General features: G+C 36.1%; 1 pseudogene; it reads left to right on the top strand.

Moving 5' to 3' along the window:
• LOC102975190 (C-terminal-binding protein 2-like) overlaps window positions 1–4,804 on the top strand; it is a 6,609-nt pseudogene extending 1,805 nt beyond the window's left edge.
• Window positions 4,805–12,747: the final 7,943 nt, after the last annotated feature.

Consider the following 12,747-nt stretch of genomic DNA (forward strand, 5'->3'; position numbering starts at 1 on the left):
AATTCCCTAACATGGGAAAGGAAATAGCCACCCAAGTCCAGGAAGCACAGCAAGTCCCATACAGGATAAACCCAAGGAGAAACACACTGAGACACATAGTAATCAAATTGACAAAAAGTAAAGACAAAGAAAAATTATTGAAAGCAGCAAGGGAAAAATGACAAATAACATACAAGGGAATTCCCATAAGGTTAACAGCTGATTTCTCAGCAGAAATTCTACAAGGCAGAAGGGAGTGGGATGATACACTTAAAGTGATGAAAGGGAAGAATGTACAACCAAGATTACTCTACTGGGCCAGGATCTCATTCAGATTCAATGGAGAAATCAAAAGCCTTACAGACAAGCAAAAGGTAACAGAAATCAGCACCACCAAACAGCTCTACAACAAATGATAAAGGAACTTATCTAGTCAGGAAACACAAGAGAAGAAAAGGATCTAAAAAAACAAACCCCAAACAATTAAGAAAATGGTCATAGGAACATACATATCGATAATTACCTTAAACGTGAATGGATTAAATGCTCCAACCAAAAGACACAGGCTTTCTGAATGGATACAAAAACAAGACCCATATATATGCTGTCTACAAGAGACCCACTTCAGACCTAGGGACACATACAGACTGAAAGTGAGGGGATGGAAAAAGATATTCCATGCAAATGGAAATCAAAAGAAAGCTGCAGTAGCTATACTCATATCAGAATAAATAGACTTAAAAAAAAAGTTACAAGAGACAAGGAAGGACACTACATAATGATCAAGGGTTCAATCAAAGAAGAAGATATAACAATTATAAATATATGTGCACCCAACATACGAGCACCTCAATACATAAGGCTACTGCTAACAGCTATAAAAGAGGAAATCAACAGTAACACAATAATAGTGGGGGACTTTAACACCTCACTTACACCAATGGACAGATCATGAAAATGAAAATAAATAAGGAAGGAGAAGCTTTAAATGACACAATAGATCAGATAGATTTAATTGATCTTTATAGGACATTCCATCCAAAACAGCAGATTACACTTTCTTCTCAAGTGCACATGGAACATTCTCCAGGATAGATCACATGTGGGTCACAAATCAAGCCTCAGTAAATTTTAGAAAATTGAAATCATATCAAGCATCTTTTCTGACCAGAACGTTATGAGGCTAGATATCATTTACAGGAAAACATCTGTAAAAAACACAAACACATGGAGGCTAAACAATACGTTACTAAATAACCAAGAGATCACTGAAGAAATCAAAGAGGAAATAAAAAAAAACCTAGAGACAAATGACAATGAAAACACCACAATCCAAAACCTATGGGATGCAGCAAAAGCACTTCTAAGAGGGAAGTTTATAGCCATACACGCCTACCACAAGAAAAAAGAAAAATCTCAAATAAACAATCTAACCTTATACCTAAAGGAACTAGAGAAAGAAGAACAAACAAAACCCAAACTTGGCAGAAGGAAAGAAATCATAAAGATCAGAGCAGAAAAAAATCATATAGAAACAAAGAAAACAATAGCAAAGATCAATAAAACTAAAAGCTGGTTCTTTGAGAAGATAAACAAAATTGATAAACCATTAGCCAGACTCATCAATAAAAAGAGGGAGAGGACTCAAATCAATAAAATTAGAAATGAAAAAGGATAAGTTAAAACAGACACCACAGAAATACAAAGCATCCTAAGAGACTACTACAAGAAACTCTATGCCAATAAAACGGACAACCTGGAAGAAATAGACAAATTCTTAAAAAGGTATAACCTTCCAAGACTGAACCAGGAAGAAACAGAAAATATGAACAGACCAATCACAAGTAATGAAATTGAAACTATGATTAAAAATCTTCCAACAAACAAAAGTCCAGAACCAGATGGCTTCACAGGTGAATTCTATCAAATATTTAGAGAAGAGCTAACATGCACCATTCTCAAACTCTTCCAAAAATTTCCAGAGGAAGGAACACTCTCAAACTCATTCTATGAGGCCACCATCACCCTGATACCAAAACCAGATGAAGAAACTACCAAAAAAGAAAATTACAGACCAATATCACTGATGAATATAGATGCAAAAATCCTCACCGAAATACTAGCAAACAGAATCCAACAATACAGTAAAAGGAGCATACACCATGATCAAGTGTGATTTACCCCAGGGATGCAATGATTCTTCAATATACTCAAATCAATCAATGTGATACACTATATTAACAAATTGAAGAATAAAATCATATGATCATCTCAATAGATGCAGAACAAGCTTTTGACAAAATTCAACACCAATTTATGATAAAAACTCTCCAGAAAGTGGGCATAGAGTGAACCTACTTCAACATTATGAAGGCCATATGCGACAAACCCACAGCAAACATCATTCTCAATGGTGAAAAACTGAAAGCATTTCCTCTAAGATCAGGAATGAGACAAGGATGTCCACTTTCACCACTATTATTCAACATAGTTTTGGAAGTCCTAGCCATGGCAATCAGAGAAGAAAAAGAAATAAAAGGAATACAAATTGAAAAGAAGAATTAAAACTGTCGTTGTTTGCAGACGACATGATACTATACATAGAAAATCCTAAAAATGCAATCAGAAAACTACTAGAGCTAATCAATGAATTTGGTAATGTTGCAGGATACAAAATTAATGCACAGAAATCTCTTGCATTCCTATACACTAATGATGTAAAATCTGAAAGAGATATTATGGAAACACTCCCATTTACCATTGCAAGAAAAAGAATAATATCCCTAGGAATAAACCTACCTAAGGAAACAAAATACCTGTATGCAGAAAACTATAAGACACTGATGAAAGAATTTAAAGATGATACCAACAGATGGAGAGATATACCATTTTCTTGGATTGGAAGAATCAATACTGTGAAAATGACTATACTACCCAAAGCAATCTACAGATTCAATGCAACCCCTATCAAATTACCAATGGCATTTTTTACAGAACAAGAACAAATCATCTTAAAATGTGTAAGTAGACACAAAAGACCCCGAATAGCCAAAGCAGTCTTGAGGGAAAAAAAATGGAGCTGGAGGAATCAGACTCCCTGACTTCAGACTATGCTACAAAGCTACTGTAATCAAGACAATATGGTACTGGCACAAAAACAGAAATGTAGATCAATGGAACAAAACAGAAACCCCAGAGATAAACCCACACACCTGTGGTCAACTAATCTATGACAAAGGAGGTAAAGATATACAATGGAAAAAAGATACTCTCTTCAGTAAGTGGTGCTGGGAAAACTGGACAGGTACATGTAAAAGAATGAAATTAGAAGACTCCCTAACACCATGCACAAAAATAAACTCAAAATGGATTTGAGACCTAAATGTAAGACCCGACACTATAAAACTCTTAGAGGAAAACATAGGAAGAACACTCTTTGACATAAATCACAGCAAGATCTTTTTAGATCCACCTCTTATAGTAATGGAAATAAAAACAAAAATAAACGAATGTTACCTAATGAAACTCAAAGCTTTTGCACAGCAAAGGAAACCATAATCAAGACAAAAAGACAACCCTCAGAATGGGAGAAAATATTTTTAAATGAATCAATGGACAAAGGATTAATCTACAAAATATATAAACATCTCATGCAGACCAATATTAAAGAAACAAACAACCCAATCCAAAAATGGGCAGAATACCTAAATAGACATTTCTCCAAAGAAGACATACAGATGGCCAAGAAGCACATGAAAAGCTGCTTCAACATCACTAATTATTAGAGAAATGCAAATCAAAACTACAATGAGGTATCACCTCACACCAGTTAGAATGGGCATCATCAGATAATCTACAAACAACAAATGCTGGAGAGGGTGTGGAGAAAAGGGAACACTCTTCCTCTGTTGGTGGGAATGCAAATTGATACAGCTACTATGGAGAACAGTATGGAGGTTCCTTAAAAAACTAAAAATATAATTACCATATGATCCAGCAATCCCACTACTGGGCATATATTCAGTTAAAAGCATAATTCCAAAAGACACATACACCCTAATGTTCATTGCAGCACTATTTACAATAGCCAGGTCATGGAAGCAACCTAACTGCCCATCAACAGACGAATGGATAAAGAAGATGTGGTACATATATACAATGGAATATTACTCAGCCATAAAAATGAATGAAATTGAGTCATTTGTTGAGACGTGGATGGATCTAGAGACTGTCATACAGAGTGAAGCAAGTCAGAAAGAGTAAAACAAATATCGTATATTAACGCATGTATGTGGAACCTAGAAAAATGGTACAGATGAACCGGTTTTCAGGGCAGAAGTTGAGACACAGATGTAGAGATCAAACGTATGGACACCATGGGGGGAAAACCATGGTGGGCTGGGGATGGTGGTGTGCTGAATTGGGTGATTGGGATTGACATGTATACACTGATGTGTATATAATTGATGACTAATAAGAACCTACAGTATAAAAAACATAAACAAAAACAACTAATCCTAAAAAAAAAATAAAATAAAAAATAATAGATCAGCAAACAATTCATGCAGAGCTCAATGGTGCCACATACAGATACCCACCAAGCCTCCTGGCCATGGCTCCACGAGGACTTCCTGCAGCCAAGGAAGGGACCATCCTTGGAGAAATCCCAGTGACACATAACCTCCTCTCACTGGCACATGCTTCTCAAGCTCCTTCCTCCAACCAGCCCACAAAACATGGGGACAATTGAGATTACCCTAATGAGGAAGAGCAGAGGATGATGAAAGGTAATCATTCAGATACACCTGAGACCAAGAGACAGTGAAAAATAGATGAATAGAAAAGGAATTTGACAGTCTTTTTAACTGTTTCTGGATATTTGCATCATGGACGTTGCAGTGTTAAAACTACAAACGAGCTAGAGGACAAGAGGTGGGAAAACTGAATATGTTGTCTGCTTACTGTGGAGCTGAAAAAGGCTAGGATGTGATTTATTAATGACCAACTTCTGTTATTGTGTGTTAAGTTTTTTATCTGTGTATCAAATCACAAAGAACAGATTATTCTTCCTTTATCAGTCCCTTGGGCACAGCAGGTCCTGAACACCTGGCTCTAGAATGTTGCATCAAGAGTTCCAAACATCAAAATAAAAAAATATTAAGAGGAAATCCCCTACCTATGACTCTAGCCCCTTCGGTCCATGGGGACTGGTTACGTCTTGCTAATAGGAAGATTCAATTACTAAAAAATGGGGAGAAAACTGCCTGTGTTAGACAACCATGAGCATAGGATTGAAGACAAAATAGGCTCCTGTACAGAGAAGTCTCTCCCATTTGAACTGCATCCTGAGCAGGCAAGTTGGCCATGAGTTTATTAATACCCTCTGATGATGAAAAAAAATTTGTTTCACAAGCTGTTTGTACTTCAAATATATTTTCTCAGTTTCAGATCCTCAGCTATTTTATTGAGTGGAAAATCTTGAACTGAAAATGTTCAAGAAGAATAATGATGCATTTTCTTATGCCTCAGGAAACACTTGTTATGGTAACTTGTCAGATTGTCTATGAACTAACCCACTTTTTAGGACAATGATAAAGTCTTCTTTTCTTCACATGATATATACAAGAACACTTCAAGTATCTTATTAAATGTGACTGATTTTAACAAATCCTATTAGATTTGTATCAACCAGTTACATGTTATATTCATAGTCTTTTATGAATCATCACCTTTTGCTTAAAAGTTGGCCTATTTTGAGCCTTTGTATAGGTACATTTCTCTTCTTGTGACCAAAAAAAAAAAAAAAAAACAAACAAAAAAACAAACTTTACAACTGTCCTTAACAGAAAAATAATGGCTATCAGAAATATATTTTATTTTAGTGTGAGTTACTATTACTGTATTTGTTTATTGTAAAGGTGCACATTCAGCATTCAGTGAGGTTTTCAATGAAAAGTAATAACAAAAATAAGAACTGTTTCTTTGTTTTCTACAGTCCTGTGGGATTTATAAATAGAAGCCCCATTGGCTACCAGAACCAGCTGATCTGGGGACACATCTCGTGACATCTGCAAAAACTGGGGAGACAGATGTGTGTATAAGCTCCTTCAAGGAAGATGCTGGTGACTTGGTTTTATTGTTATAGAAGACCAGAGGGAGGCGATTGGGAAAGTGTCCATTGGCTTTCTCAGTCTCCAGGGAGATTTACAGCCAACCCCTACATATGTGCTAAATTAGAAGCTTGAACCTCAAGCAGCAGCTAGTAAATTATGCAGTTAGAACACTTTCAGGAAAAGCCTTGGAGAAGGGTATTTTTGTCTGTCCCTTCTGCATTGATTCCTGGGGGACAGCTGAGTCCTGCCTGTGAAGAACTGCTTTTTTGTTTGTTATAGTCTTGTGGGTCTCATGGGGGTCACTGTTGGCTTTTAGAAAGTTAGGTGTTTTGGAGGCTTGTTCCTTGGATGGGAGTCTTAAATGTTGGGGAAATGGATGTGTGTCCAAACTTTATACTCCTCAGAGAGAAGCTGGGTGTTGAGATTTCCCTCCTGATTCTATGGTGCCATGCCAAGAGTGGGGTTTCTGATGAGAGTGAGTTTCAGTGTTTCCTATCTGTTTCAAACTGGGTATTTTCTCATTCAATCGATGTGTAGGAATCACCCAGCTAGTTTCTGGATTTTTTTTTTCAGAGAGAATTGCTCCAGGTGTAGCAGTATATTTAGTACATCTATGGAAGGAGGGGAATTCAGGAAACTACCATGTTGTCCTCTTGGTCAACACTTTATAATCTGTTTTATTAGTGAGCTCCATTGCAAAGCAGACATCTGGACTTCATTTGTTGTTTGAAATGTAATGCATTATATTAAATGCCTATTTTTAAGTAACACTTATCAATTAAGATACATTATTTACTCAAAATGTATAAAATGAATTGCATAATTTCCCCTTGTAAATCATCTCTATTTCTGGTATCTCTCTACTTTTCCTGTTCCTAAAAATTTCATAATTATCTATCTTATCTTGTGTTCCATCTTTTCTCACATTCCATCAGATATACAATAGGTTACCAAGTCATGCTTTTTGTATTTCCCTCCTCCTTTCTCTTTCTCCACTTTCCTCTCTCCTTTGCTTTCCTTCTTTTATTCTTTTCCTTCCTTCCTTCCTTCCTTCCTTCCTTCCTTCCTTCCTTCCTTCCTTCTTTCCTTCCTTTATTTTTTCTATCCTGCTTGACTATTTGTCTGAAACAGATATCTGAAAGGCCTTGTCCCTAGTGCTGGGACTACTGCTGTGAATAAAACTTGAGCAAGAAATGGACTGATTTGAGGAGACTATGGCAAAGGCACTTATTAAAACACACTCAAATCCTTATGAAATCACAAAGCAATCTAAAGTTGCAATGTTTCAAAAGATTTTTCAAAAGAAGTGCCATCAAAAGCAAGATTGAAAGCTGAAAAAATAAAAGAATCTGACCAGTTAAGATTTATACACTACAGCAGATATAGGAACAAATCATCTGTCATTTAAAAAAGTTTCAGACAGAAGTCAGACATAGCATTTTGTATCCTCAAAAATAGAGACAAAACTAATACCTAAGCAGGCTATATGTATCCTAGGGATGTAGAACTAATCCAAGAAACCCAAGATAGCAACATAGATTAAATGTATTGGAATTTAGGTGAATGAAAGATATTAAGAGAATATTACTAAGGATATATATTTTTAAAAACCACAAATAGCTGTGCTATTGACGACCCACTTCATCTAAATAATATGAATTACATACTTAACCAAGGTCATTGTCTCTTGTAGTGGATCAATTATTTTCTTGACTCCATTTCACATAGGGAAAGTATAAAAGCAATTAAAACTAAGCTGGTTTCAAAGCAAGGAAAAAAAGTCTAATGTCAACTACAATTTTTTTTCTCCATGTGGCTAAATATTATAATCACATTCTGTTTTGCAGAGATGTGGGGAACGAGGAAGAGGAAAAAAATAAGAAAATGAGATAAATACAGGGGAAACTTTCCCCTGGAAAGCTCTTTATTAAGGAATTCCTATTGAAAGATTGTTCTAGTGAACAAGAACCTCAATTTCTGTTGCTGTTTCAGCTGCAACACCTTAATTTTATGAGATAAAATCAAAGTGATCCCTCTCTTTCCTACCCATCTTCATACTCTTACCTCACTTACATAATGTTTTTCTTAATTTATTAATTTTTTGCTATTGTGTCAATTTATCCCTGACAGAATTTGCATATGCACATTTGTAGCCATCATTATCAATAATAAAAACATAAAACTGTGACTCCGATTTCCATATAAGAAAAATATTTCCTAAGAGAAAGAAAATAAAAGTAACTTAAAAATTTCAGGTGGATAAATTGCAGATTGCAATCTTTGACCACAATTGCTTCAAATGAAGAGTCCATAAAATTAACAGTTATGTAAGTGCCTAATTTCAAGAAAAATTAAATTATGCCAGATAGTAACATGATAATTTTTCACAGCATAATTTATTTGCTATGGAGTTAAGGAGGATAGCAGGACATTAATAACTCTCTCCATAGGAATCTCCTTTAATAGGGAATAGCAAAAATGAGAAAATGAAGAAAGTAAACACATTTTCTCTACTTTGAAACACTGCTAGCTATAGGTCTGGGGCAAGTGGGGCTTGGAGTTGTAGTAAATTGCTTTCTATATAGAATAAATACATAGTTAATACCAAGACAGTTTAGGTCTCATGATATTGGCTGAAGGTTTCCCTCAGCTAGTGGTCAAAAGTGCTTTTCATTGAAATCTGGGAGTCAGTGCAACTCCTTTATTTAAGGAGGGTGCAGCAGCAAACTTTCCAGAGGCAAGCTGCAGAGTGAAATTTCCTTTATCCTATTACTAAATGTTTTTACCCAGCATTATTTTTAATATTGGTCTGTATTTAAGATATTAATCATTTGCTTCAGGAATTACTTCATCCTGATCCCACACACCATTCTTGGAGACCCTAGCCCTGTGCACACTTCAGAAAATGTGTTTGCAGCTCTTGCTGAGAAGGCAGTGGGAATCAAGGTCCCAATCTCCTGATGTAAGATAGACCAGTCAGATACTGGTAATTGAGAAGTGGAACATAGAACTTCTAGGCAATCTCTGTCAGGTGCTCTGTAGCAAGCATGTTCTATCAATATACACTGAAAATCAGTGAAACTTAGTGTCTTTACTTGTTAGAACTGCTATAACAAAACACCACAGACTGGATAGCTAATAAACAACAGAAATTTATTTCCCACAGTTCTGGAGGCCAAGTCTGAGATCAGGGTGCCAATATGGTCTGGTAAGGCGCCTCTTCCAGGTCATAGACTTGTCATTGTATCCTCACATGGCAGAGAGAAACGGGGAGCTCTGTAGGACCTTGTTTATAAGGTCACTAATCCCAATCATGTGGACTTTGCCCTCATGATGTAATCAGCTCCAAAGGCCCTCTACTTCCTAATATCTCAGGGGTGAAGATTTTAATATTTGAATTTCAGGGGAAAACAAACATTCAGACCATAGCATTATGTCTCTGGCCCCCCAAAATTCATGTCCTTCCCACATGCAAAATACAATCATTCCATCTCAATTGTCTTAATTAGTTCCAGAATCAACTAAAAGTCTAAAGTCCACAGTCTTATCTAAATATTATCTAAATCAGATAAGAGTAAGACTCAAGGTATGACTCATTCTAAGGTAAATTGCTCTCCAGCTGTGAACTTGTGAAATCAAATATGTTACATGCTTCCAAATTAATATGTGGGACAAGCAAAGGATTCACATTATCATTCCTAAAAAGAGAAATACTGGGTTGGACAAAAAGTTCGTTCAGGGTTTTCTGTAATGTCTTATGGAAAACATGAACAAAATTTTTGGCCAACCCAATAGAAAAGAGAAAAAGGAGTAACAGATACAAAGTTAAGTCTGAAACTTCACGGGCAAACAAGGCTCAAGAACAATCTTCCTTGATTGGATGTCCCATATTTAGACCCACTGTGGTGGGGATTGGGCCCCAAGGCTCAGGGAAACCCTGCCTCTGTGGGTCTGCTGGATATATGCATGCTACAGCTCTCAAGGGTTAAAGTTTTGCCTGAAGCTCTCTGGGGCTGGAATTGAATGCCCAGTGGCTCTACCAGTCTGGGACCATAGGGGCAACCCTGTTCCCGTGGCTCTGCTGGGCCTTGCCCTAGTGGGGTCTATCTGCAGTAGCCTCACCCCTGAAGTGACCCTTTGCCTTTGTTGTGCACTCATGTCTCTAGGTGGCTCCATCATACAAAATCTAGGTGGAGGCAGCCACATACCCCCTTGCTTTTCTGGATGCAGCGCACACTGCTGGACCCAGTCTGAGGTGGCCAGAGGGGTGTGGTACAAGAATTCAGGGAGTGGAGCTCACATTGTGAGGAGGCACCTACAGCATAGGCCCTCTCTTTGAAATCATTTAGCACTCCAGGACCTCACATACTGGTCCTGTGATGGGAAGGGATGCCATATCATCCTCAATATACTTTGTGGTCATTCCTCCATTTTCTTGGACGATAGATATTGGTTTCTTGTGATATGGTTGACTAATCTCCCAATTGTTTTGATGAAAAGCTTCTTCTGCTGAGGTGGTCAATTCATACTTATGTCCTTATCATATTTGGCCACCCTCTTTGTGTTTTCTCCTGAACAAGCATTTTTATTCTTTTCACAATGTATAGGTTGAGACTTTTCTAAATCTTTAAGTTATACTTCCTATCTGATTAACAATTGCATCTTTTTGTTTAATGCTTCAGTGGATTTTTTTTGAAGTATGGTTGACTACAATATTATATTGGTTTCAAATGTACAACATAGTGATTCAATATTTTTATAGATTATATTTCATTTAAAATTATTATAAAATATTGTATATATTCCCTGTGCTGTACAATATATCTTGTAACTTATTTATTTTATACATAGAAGTTTGTATCTCTTAATGCCCTACCCCTACCTTTCCCTTGCCCACCTTCCCTTTCATTGGTAACCACTAGTTTGTTCTCTGTATCTGTAAGTTTGTTTCTATTTTATCATATTCATTTATTTGTTTTAGACTCCACATATAAGTGATAACACAGTATTTGTATTTCTCTGTCTGACTTATTTCACTAAGCATAATATCCCCCAAATTCATCTATATTGTTGCAAATAGCACATTTTCTTTTTTTAATGGCTGATCAATATTCTATTGTATATATATACCACATCTTCTTTATTCAGTCATCTGTTGATGGGCACTTAGGTTGTTTCCATATCTTAACAATTGTAAATAATGCTGCTATGAACATTGGAGTGCATATATCTTTCCAAATTCGTGTTCATTTTTTCTGGACATATATCTAGGAGTGGAATTGCTGGATCACATGGTAGTTCTATTTTAATTTTTTTGAGGAACCTCCATAATGTTTTCCATAGTGGCTGCAGCAATATACATTTCTACAAACACTGTACTAGGGTTCCCTTTTCTCCATATCCTCACCAAAATTTGTTATTTTTAGTCTTTTTGATGATAGCCATTCTGACTGGTGTGAGGTAATATCTCACTGTAGTTTTGATCTGCATTTCCCCGAAGATTAGCAAAGTTGAGCATCTTTTCATGTGCCTGTTAACCATCTGTAAGTCTTATTTGGAAAAATGTCTATTCAGGTCTTCTGCACATTTTTAAAAATAAGATTGTTTGTTCCATATTGAGTTGTATGAGTTATTTATATATTTTGGATATTAACCCCTTATCAGTCATATCACTTGCAAATATTTTCTCCCATTCATTAGGTTGTCTTTTTGTTTTATGAAGGCTTCTTTTTATGTACAAAACCTCTTAAGTTTAACTAGGTCCTAACTGTTTAGTTTTGCTTTTGTTTCCTTTGCTTTAAGAGAGAGATCCAAATAAATATTGCTTATAATTTATGTCAAAGAGTGTTCTACCTATGTTTTTTTCTAGGATTTTATGGTTGTTGGTCTTACATTTAGTTATTTAATCCATTTTGAGTTTATTTTTGTATGTGGTATGAGAAAATATTATAATTTCATTCTTTTACATGTAGCTGTCCAGTTTTCTAAGCACCATTTATTGAAGAGACTGTCTTGGTGTGGGTGTGTTTGGGTTCATCTCGTTTGACTCCCTGTGATTCCTGTACCTGAATATCTGTTTCCTTCTTCAGTTTTGGGGAAATTTTTAACCATAATTTCATCATGTACATTTTCTACCCTTTTCTGTCTCTCTTCTCCTTCTGGGACTCTGTAATGCAAATGTTACTATGCTTGATGTTGTTCCAGAGGTCCCTTAGACTGTCCTCATTTTTTAAAATTTGTTTTTCTTTTTGCTGTTCTGATTGAGTGGTTTCCATTATTCTACCTTCCTGATCACTTATGTGTTCTTCTGTACCATTTAGTCTGCTGTTAATTCCTTCTAATGGGCTTTTATTTCAGTTATTGTATTCTTCAGCTGTTTTTTTAAAAAATATGTTCTAGTTCCTTGTAAAAATTCTCACTGTGTTCATCTATTCTTTTCCCAAGTTCAGTTAACATTCTTATTACTAATGCTTTGAACTCCACCTGGTAAATTATATCCTTTATTAGTTATTTTTTCAGGTTTTTCTTCTTGTTCTTTCATTGAAACAAATTCTTCTGCCTTCTCATTTTTTTTTAACTTTCTCTGTCTCTATAAAATTAGGTGAGGGCTTCCCTGGTGGCGCAGTGGTTGCGCGTCCGCCTGCCGATGCAGGGG

This window comes from Physeter macrocephalus, chromosome 21 (genome assembly GCF_002837175.3).
Source record: "Physeter macrocephalus isolate SW-GA chromosome 21, ASM283717v5, whole genome shotgun sequence".
Classification (NCBI taxonomy): domain Eukaryota; kingdom Metazoa; phylum Chordata; class Mammalia; order Artiodactyla; family Physeteridae; genus Physeter; species Physeter macrocephalus.